Here is a 9,531-nt window from a genome sequence, read left to right on the forward strand (position 1 = left end):
CAGACGTATCATGCAGTTTTTAAAAAATTGACCGAGTCGACTTTGACTGATACCAAGTTACTTGGCCTCAGCAACATGGTGATGCAAGTACTGTGTACAATAGCAGGGGTGTGGTGTACCTTACAGTACTCAAGTTAGTACTATACAAACCTGCCCGAGTATTGTAGAACTCAGGCAGACTCACCTGAGTTCTAAAGTAGTCTGGCAAGTTGCTTACACTACTTGCCCAAGCATTGTTCCCTTCATTCATTTTTCTTGCCCATAGCTGCTCCTGCTATGCTTTTTGGTATTCTTATGCTGGGCCCTTGAAATCGAGTAGTCGATACCCAGTAAGACACAGGCTTTGGAGGCCTTTTTACCTCCCTTGGAGGCTAGTAGCAGCAATTTCATGGTTCTAAAGAACCCTCAGGAAGCGCACACACAGATTGTCTGGTTGCAGAGATTCATCAAGGAACTGTGGGCTGTCAAAGATGTTTCAATGAATCCAGACATGGAGATTGAGATGGTACTGAGATGGCTTAGGAGGCAGGACTCACGTATGAGGAAGGGAATGCCATCTGTTTCATGGAGCTCTCTGCAATAAAACCCTTCTCTTACTTCTTCCAGACCCTAATTCATGCCCCCCATTCTGCGAATAGCTCCTCTTATAAGCTCAAGACTTTTCAGAAACCCTCAGAGCTTCAAACTGCTGGGACTCGAGCACCATTAAAGATGGCACAGGTAAGACTTTTCAGAAACCCTCAGAGCTTCAAACTGTTGTGGTCGAGCACCATTAAAGATGGCACAGGTGCTTTAGAAAAAGGAGCAAACCCTAGAAAAGCTCAAAGTTAATGTTTTTTTTTTTTTTTTAGTGTAAGCTCGGAGTTAATGTTACCCATTTGGATTCAGAGGGTGAGAGGCTGCTGCTGCTGCTGCTATTTGTAGGGCTTCTAACTCCCCTATGGAATTTGTTCAGATATTTGAGGAGCCTTTAAAGGATGAGAAGATGGCTTCACCTAGCTCGGACTTTCTGAGTCTTTATATTGAGCAGCTTGATTTGGTAAGAAGAATTGTGGGTTGAGATGTCATTGGTTGGGGTTTGGTGCCACTTATAATGTTCATTCCAAATAGTTTGGAACTTTAAATATTTTTTCCTCATGAGGAGGCAGGGCTCAGGCAAATCCACTTGGACTCATCTGAGGTACTTGGCTCAGGCAAGGGCAAAGTCCCGAGACCAAGCCGAGTAATTGAACTCTGGTATCATCAGAGACACCCATCCAACTCTTGTGTGAACAAATATGGGTTGAGTATGAAACTTGATTATGATTGCAGTCTTGTCTAAGTAGAACCCACACTATATCACCAAGATATAGTGCTCCGTTGTGTGCTTTAGCTCTTTGTTTTGGAAGACTTTTTGCAGCTCGGTTATCTGGGAAACTTTTGTTTTGAAGAGATTTTGGCATGGGTTTCACATTTTGTTAGGTAATTTCAATGTTTTTTTATGTGGGAAATAATTTAGTGGCCATGCATGGTGTGCTCCTGCAAGCGCAAGTTTGTATGCTTGCCTTGGTGAACCTTGTTAGGAGGGATCTTATTAACATGGAATTCTGCAAATGTACCATATGAAACATTTCAAGAGAAAAAAAAACGTGATTTTGAGGTGGTAACAACCTAGATTTTACAGCCCAACCAATGGCAAGCTTTGTTTAAAAATCTTTTGGACCATTGATGTGGTATATGTTTTTTTCTCTTAGATCGGTCACTGAGATGAGTAAAGATTGTTTGTGAATCTTGGGTTCAAGCATTTACCCGTGGTTAGGTTTTTGTCCACGCTTGGCTCCTCAGGAATTGCAGAACAAAACAGGCCTCAGGCATCAATATGGTTTACTCAATGAGGCGAAGGTTTGAAAAAGCGTGTTAAGCTGAGAGCCGTTTTAAGCTCTTATAGCGACTATTGGCTCTATTATGACGGTCTTTTGTAATGGTGGATTATTTCAATTTTTAAACCGAGCAAATTCTGTTAATATTCTTCATATAGACTTTTGCTTGTGAGCTTTTCTTTTGCTAATGTGCAATGACTTTGTATGATCCAGCCCTATTTTGATCCCGTTCTTGGGTAAAGACCCTATCGTGATCCGTTTCTAGTGCTTTCACTTCAGGAAGGATATTCCATTTTTTTATGGTTCTCAGGCCTTTCGTTTGGCATCCGAAGCAACTTGGGTGATGAGTTGTTGGCCCATTTTTGTACCTGTCATGCTAAATTTTGTTGAAGCATTTTATAGTTAGTGTGGACGACATATTTGGTTGAGTACATGAATAATGTGATTGTGCAAAGCATCCAGGTTGGCATGGAATCGTTCAGTCCGACTAGAGAATCGGTCAACCCATTTCGGTTTTGCATATATATAGGAAAATGCTAAGCCGGCGGTTATGTACAGTAAAACAACGATTCGAACCATGATTTATTGATATGGATCAGTTTTTAGTCAGTTCCTTATTTTTTTGTGCCTTTTTTGCTAGTTTACTTTGTTCTCTATACAATAAAATGGCAATCTGGATCGTGAATTCACTGCTTTGAATCGGTTTTGAGGTGATCCGGTCTGGGTCACCAATCCATCTTTTAAAGGGTGAGGTTTGTATAGAGCCGAGGCTCTAAACAATCAAAGTAAAATGCACCTTCAAATAGTGTAGAGAAATGTGGTTTCTATATTGGAAATATTTGTGATCGCCTTAAAATATATTTCCATCTTTAATAATGAAATTTAAGGCTTTGAAAATAATGTAGATTGAGAATATCGGTTAGAACTTGAGAATCTTGAAAATTGGCGGCTCAAAAATAAATTTCAAGATGCACTATTTCTAAAATTTGAAATCTATTTTTTTCTCATGTCTATCCATCTTGATGTGGAGATGATCAATTTGAGGATATTTGGGCTTCAAAACAACCTCTTCTAATGAAATTTTTGAGATGGACTCTAATTTGATTGTTTAGAACTTCGGCTCTATATAAACTTTTTCTTTTTTAAACACCGGTGCGAAGCAGAGCATCCCCACACTTCATTCTAACTCCGCTTGACATAATGAGTTTGGCGATCCCAAAGAGCTCCCTCTCTTTCTCATCCTGGTCAATGTGCTCCTCTCCATTGTAGAGTCCTTTCCATCCATGATTTAGTTTTTCGTCAGTCGTTTTCTTGAACCAAATTTCATCCACCATACAGCTTAGCTCCAAACCTCTATGGGAACCAAATGTTTGTCATGCATCAAAATTATGATATAATGGGCCCTATTTCGAATATATCACAGAAACAGCCGTTATAATGGCTACAAATAGGGAAAATAACAAATAGGTTTTTAAGAATTACGCTTGGAATTGTTTTAAAACGATGGAAAGGATGACATTATAAAGAATATATTGTTTGTTTTTAAGATCTAGTGGCATCATATCTTTCCGTTCTTTTTTTTTTTTTTTGACAAATGTTACTAATTTTATTAAACTACGAAAAAGTGATTACATAATTGGAGATAACAAGAGAAAGTAAAAAGGCACCACCCTTAGCCAACTCATCCACCACTAAATTTGCTAAATTTGCTTCATGATAGATACTAGAGAAAGTGGCCATAATAGAAGAGGATAAATCCATGATGCATAACCATAAAGGTCTAAGCTCTCAAGGGACATATCTTATTATATCTTATTCTCTCACGAAACTTTCATCCTTAACATCTTTTTGTCATAATTTAAAATTCGCGTACTTATCATGTAAATCCGATGATGAAGTAGGTCAAGAAATCATATCCATGTCTCCTTATAAAATGGTCTTATTAAGCTTAGTTTAAAAATGCCCCAGTTTCAAAACCCATCAAGGAATGAGCAACCTCTCTTCTCAAAAATGATATTTAAATATTATTCCATTTATTTGTGTAATTAATGTAATATTCAAAATTCCCAGTCTATGCATAATTAATTATTATCTCTAAGTACTTAATTTGTTGGATTAATTTTTATTTGCTATTTTAAAGATCACATAAATAATTTACTCAATTTATTATGCTTTTATATAATATTTAATTACATAGTATAAAGAGAGAGGCATAGCCATATTTTCTAATTGAATATATTTTTACAATATTTGTATCAATTAACACATTAGTAATAAAACATTTTCGATAAGACCGACAAAGCAGGATCTTACCAGTTACATATTAAGCGAGAGAGAGTCTTTTGTTTATTATTTTGACAAGTGCCTTTTGCAATTCCAAATTTGCCCTCTTAATTTTAATTTATGTCATATTGATCCTTTAATCTCTCCATAAATCTCTCTCAATTAATTAATATGCATCTCATTAAATGTTTTATCTATGGGCAAGGTTTATATAGAGCCGAGGCTCTAAACAATCAAATTAGAGCCTACCTCAAAAATTTCACTAGAAGAGGTTGTTTTGATGCCCAAATATCTTCAAATTGATTATATCGACATCAATATGTACGGACATGAGAAAAAAAATGGGTTTCAAGTTTTAAAAATAGTGTATTTTGTAACGCATTTCTTACTGTCAATTTTCAATATTTTCAGGTTTTTATAGATCTAATGATCTACACTATTTTTTATGCTTTAAACTTTATAAATAAAGATGAAAATACATTTTAAGGCTATCACAAATATTTCCAGTATTAAAACTTGAAGGTAGGCTCTAATTTGATTGTTTAGAGCCTCGGCTTTATATCTATTAACATATCTCCTTATCTCTCAATTAGCGTCCCGATAAATTTGGCCCAAACCAATATTTGCCAAAATAGCAAGTATCTGATCATTAATCGAACATAAAGTGTCACATATTAAATATGTATAAATAAAATCATGTAATAAAAAGATACATGGTATAAATTAAAAATACACAAATGCAATGATATTTTATACATAGAAATAGAGATAGGAAGAGATTTGTTTCTTTTATTTTATTAAATTATCATATGCATAAATACAATAATCCATTATGACCTATTCTCATTTTAGAATTTATCGCTCATATTCAACAATTTTTACGCTCATATAATGTTTCATAATCAAAATTTAAGAACTTAAATTTATGGTAAAAATTTAAACTTATTATATATTAATTATACTTTCATTAATAGAAATTACACAAAATTATAGTAGTTATTACATATATCATTAGTGAATACTATTTATTTTATTCTAATTATATCATGACAATTATATAAATTTTTACAAATAAATAATGGAAATTTTAAAATTTTAAAATTTATATTAATTAATATTGTTTGTCCATAATAATTAGTATGACTATAATTAATCATTTCTTATTATTAATATCGATATAAGTGGATATTATATTCATATGACTATAAATATGTATTTATACTATAAAAATAGAATTATCTATTCCATATATATGTTCTTACTTGATATTTTTGGTAGATATTCTAAATGTAATATATTGTATTGAAGAATAATTATATGAAAATACAAAGAGACAATTAGGTTTACAGACGTCACGAGTACTCATGCCTGTCAAATTTCAAATCGGGTGGTTATAAGAGTACTAGAATCCACGTGGTTCGTATGTGGTTACATAACATGGCAACCTTAAACAATCAAAGTAAGGTGCACCATCAAATTTTATCATAAGATGTAATTCTGGCGTAAAAAATTTATGTACAAAATTCATAGGATATGCTAAAAATTTATTTTCATCTCTAATTATAAACTCTTAGACTTAAAAAATGGTTTAAATCAAATAGTTTTATAAACACAAAAATATTGAAAATGGATGGTCTATATGATATGGTACTTGCACGATTTGTGTTATTCTTTGAAAGAAGTATTACTCTTAACTAAACCACTACTTCGAGCAGTGCAAAGCATCATTTTTTGGTGCCATTATGTTGTGCTGCCTACTCAACCTATGTGAAGTTCATTTTAAAGAAGTTAATCTGAATGTCGAATTTTTTTAAACGGGACATATTATTTCATTATAGAATTTAAAGGAATATGTGCATTGGATTGCTTAAAAATTATAAACCGGAAGTTTTTTATGATGATATTACTAGATTATATTGTACATTTATTTTTAACTAATCTTGTATTAGTGCAACGTGTCATTTTTATGTTGGCACTATATTGTGTTACTTGCTTAACTTATTTCAAATGTATTTCAAAGAAGTCAACATGAATGCAGAATTTATTTAAAATAGATATATATTTTTTTATATATTTGAACGGGCATGTGCATTCATAGAAGTTTTTTATTGTGGTCTTGTTAGAGTATATTGTAGGCTTAGTTGTAATTAATATTATTATTTTTAAGTCAATGAAAGTTTTTTAAAAACCTTGTAATTTATTTTAAAAGATGTAACCTAGAAATGTGCTATGTATGGCCTACAAACATCTATCTTCTCTTTCTTTCAATTTTCTTTTGTCTTTTTGTTTTCTTACTTCTATTTCTTCAAAGGCGAAACCTCAATGGATCGACGTATGGGTTTCTTTTTATTTTTGTCCTACTATATATTTCTGTATGTCATCTCTTCAATTTTCTTAAAGTTACTCCAAAAGACTCTCTTTTAGAGAGCAATTATTGGTAAAATTTTAAGCTTTACTTGTATTTGTAAGTGTGTAAAATATAAATAAAATAATAATATACTTTGCGTATTGATAATCCCATATTGAATAGAGACCCTCTAATTTTTCATCCAAAAAAATTATTTTGCATTATAAATTATACAATTTTTGTATTATACTAATTTTACTGATGTTATCATTATCAATTTAAACTCATTTATATTTATTAATATAATTTCTAAAAGTTGAGTTTTTACACAACAATTGTAAAATAATTGTAATTATTTAAAGAACTATTAGGAAACGCTATAAATGTAAATTTACTAAATTGGATGTACTTTTTTATTTTATAATATGAATTATTTTTAATTAGATACTCAAAGACTCAATTGTCTTTTTTTTAAGATGTTGGTTATTTTGTAACAGTTCTAAAGTAATTATTGTTGCTTTTGCCGCAGCACAGAATAGTCTTTTGGTTTTGAAAATTTGTATAACATGATTTGTTGGGAGTCTACTGTGCAATTATTTTACCAAAATTGATAAGTATTTCTTAAATCTAATATTTAGAAATCCATTTTTAATCACAAATAAATACTTCCAATTCAAAAAATTAAATTTTCTATTTTCTACGCAAAGTATATAAATAAGGTTGCAATGGCTATGTAAATATGGGGTTATCAATACGCAAAGTATATTATCAATACACAAAGTATATGATTATTTAATTTATATTTTACACACATACAAATACGTAAAAAAAAAATGAAAAATGAAACACTACCGAACAACTGTGACCATGCGATGAAGTTTAGATGGTGATGATAGTAGATGCAATCACTATTCATTTTCACCTACAGGCGTTGGGAAGAGTTTTCCATATATATATATATATATAAAGCTGGGATTAACCCACTAGTTCATATGAACATATGAGCCCAATAGTTCAGATTGAATCTAGACCGATCTGACGGTCACGACCTCATTTCATGTTTGAATTTTAATTTTTTTTTTCTACAAATTCAAATCATTTGAAATTTTAGGCGTGTGTTCTTCTCATCAAGGCATACCTAATAAAAATATAAAAAAAATTATTCGAGAAAAATAAAAAGACCAAAATACCCCCAAAACTTTTCGGGGGTATTTTGATCAATTTATTTCATGTAAAACATTTTTTTAATATTTTTCGAGGATTCAACTATTTTTTATGAACACACTCCTAAAATTTCAAGTTATTTGAATTCGTAGAAAAAAAAATTAAAATTCAAACACTACCAGGCATTTGTGATCGTCAGATCGGCTTAAATTCAATCTGGGCCGTTGGGCTCATATATTCATACGAGCTAGTGGGCTAATTTCAGCTTTTTTCTATATATATATATATATATATTCAAATTGAAATAGCTCCCAAGGGAACACAAATAGTGCATGCGATAGATACTATCATAAATACTTTACCACATTGTAAATGGCTATGTAGAGTCCAGTAAACCTTATTTCTATAAATAAGGTTCCAATCTCTTACAAACCATAGCTTTCATGAAAGGGATAGAGTCTAGGCTCTAAACAATAAAATTAGAGCCTACCTTCAAATAGTATCGAGAAATATGGTTTCAATATCGGAAATCTTTTGATAGCCTTAAAATATATTTTCATGTTTATTTATAAAATTTAAAGCTTCAAAAATAATGTAGATCGAGAGATCTATGTAAACTTGAAAATCTTGAAATTTGTCGGTCCAAAAGTGTGTTACAAAATACACTATTTCCAAAACTTGAAATCAATTTTTTTATCATGTCCATGCATCTTGATATCGAGATGATGAATTTGACGATATTTGGGCATCAAAACAATATCTTCTAGTGAAATTTTTGAGATACGCTCGAATTTGATTGTTTAGAGCCTCGGCTTAAAAGGTGTGGTTTCTATAAAGTTGCAACCTTAAACAATCTAATTAAAGGCACCTCCAAATTTTATCATAAAATGTAATTTTGGAGGAAAAAAATCATAGTATTAGTTCAAATCTATTTTTATATCTAATTATAAAATTTTAAACTCCAAAAATGGTTAAAATCAAGTAGATCTATAAACATATGAAAATCTTGAAAATGGGTGGTCTAGATAGTGTATTGCAAGATGCACTATTCTGGGAGTCTAAATATTTTTTTTTCTTTTTTATATCCATACATCTAGAAGTCGACCTAATCAATTAGAGGTCTTTTCGACATCAAAATAACCTTTTCCAATGGATTTTTTAGGTGCATCTTTAATTCTATATTTTAAAGTTACAATTTTATATAGACTTTTTTCTTTATTAAAATATAGTTTTTAAATTTATCAAACGCCAAAATTAAAAAAAAAAAATAAGTTTTACTAAAATGAAATTAATAGCATTGGAATATTGGAATTTGCGTGAAATAAGTAGTCATGGGACTTGCAAATTGGAACCAATGGCATTTCTAAGAAGAAAAAAAAACGGACAAGATAGAATGTGATCTATACATAAAATTAAAAAATGTGAAGCACATTATTTAAATACCGTTAAAATAAAAAGATAACATTAGCATTAATTTCCTAGGATTTTATATATTATAAATAAGTTAGTTTATTACATTTTTTAATTTTATTAACTAAATATTTAAGAAGTATGCATTTTTAAGTTGATCTGATAAAGCGATAATATTTTAATTATAATTTATTAAAAAATCTAAGCTTTTATATGAAAAGTTTTACCTTTAAATAAAATATTGATGTATGCACTAAAACTTCAAAAAAGATTTGATCGTACGTTTCTATTTTATAAAGTGTTTATTTCAAATAACTTATGAAATTAAAATTAATGAAACATTCTATTAATAATATAAATGATTTTATGTTCATAGAACTATATGGTCTTTTAGCTAAAATATATGGATAAGTTGGAACGAAACAAAAAGCATTATAGGTTGACATTTGATGATGTCCTCCTTATCTA

At 30.7% G+C, this 9,531-nt stretch overlaps 1 long non-coding RNA gene across 1 annotated transcript; it reads left to right on the forward strand.

Moving 5' to 3' along the window:
• The first annotated feature begins 722 nt into the window (after window positions 1–722).
• Window positions 723–1,448, forward strand: LOC148781269 (uncharacterized). The gene is made up of 2 exons (XR_016059746.1): window positions 723–787; window positions 852–1,448. It is a non-coding gene; the product is annotated as an uncharacterized LOC148781269 (long non-coding RNA).
• Window positions 1,449–9,531: the final 8,083 nt, after the last annotated feature.

Source organism: Amborella trichopoda, chromosome 7, assembly GCF_054954075.1.
Source record: "Amborella trichopoda isolate Santa Cruz 75 chromosome 7, AtrichopodaSantaCruz75HAP2 v2.0, whole genome shotgun sequence".
NCBI classification, from domain to species: Eukaryota; Viridiplantae; Streptophyta; class Magnoliopsida; order Amborellales; family Amborellaceae; genus Amborella; species Amborella trichopoda.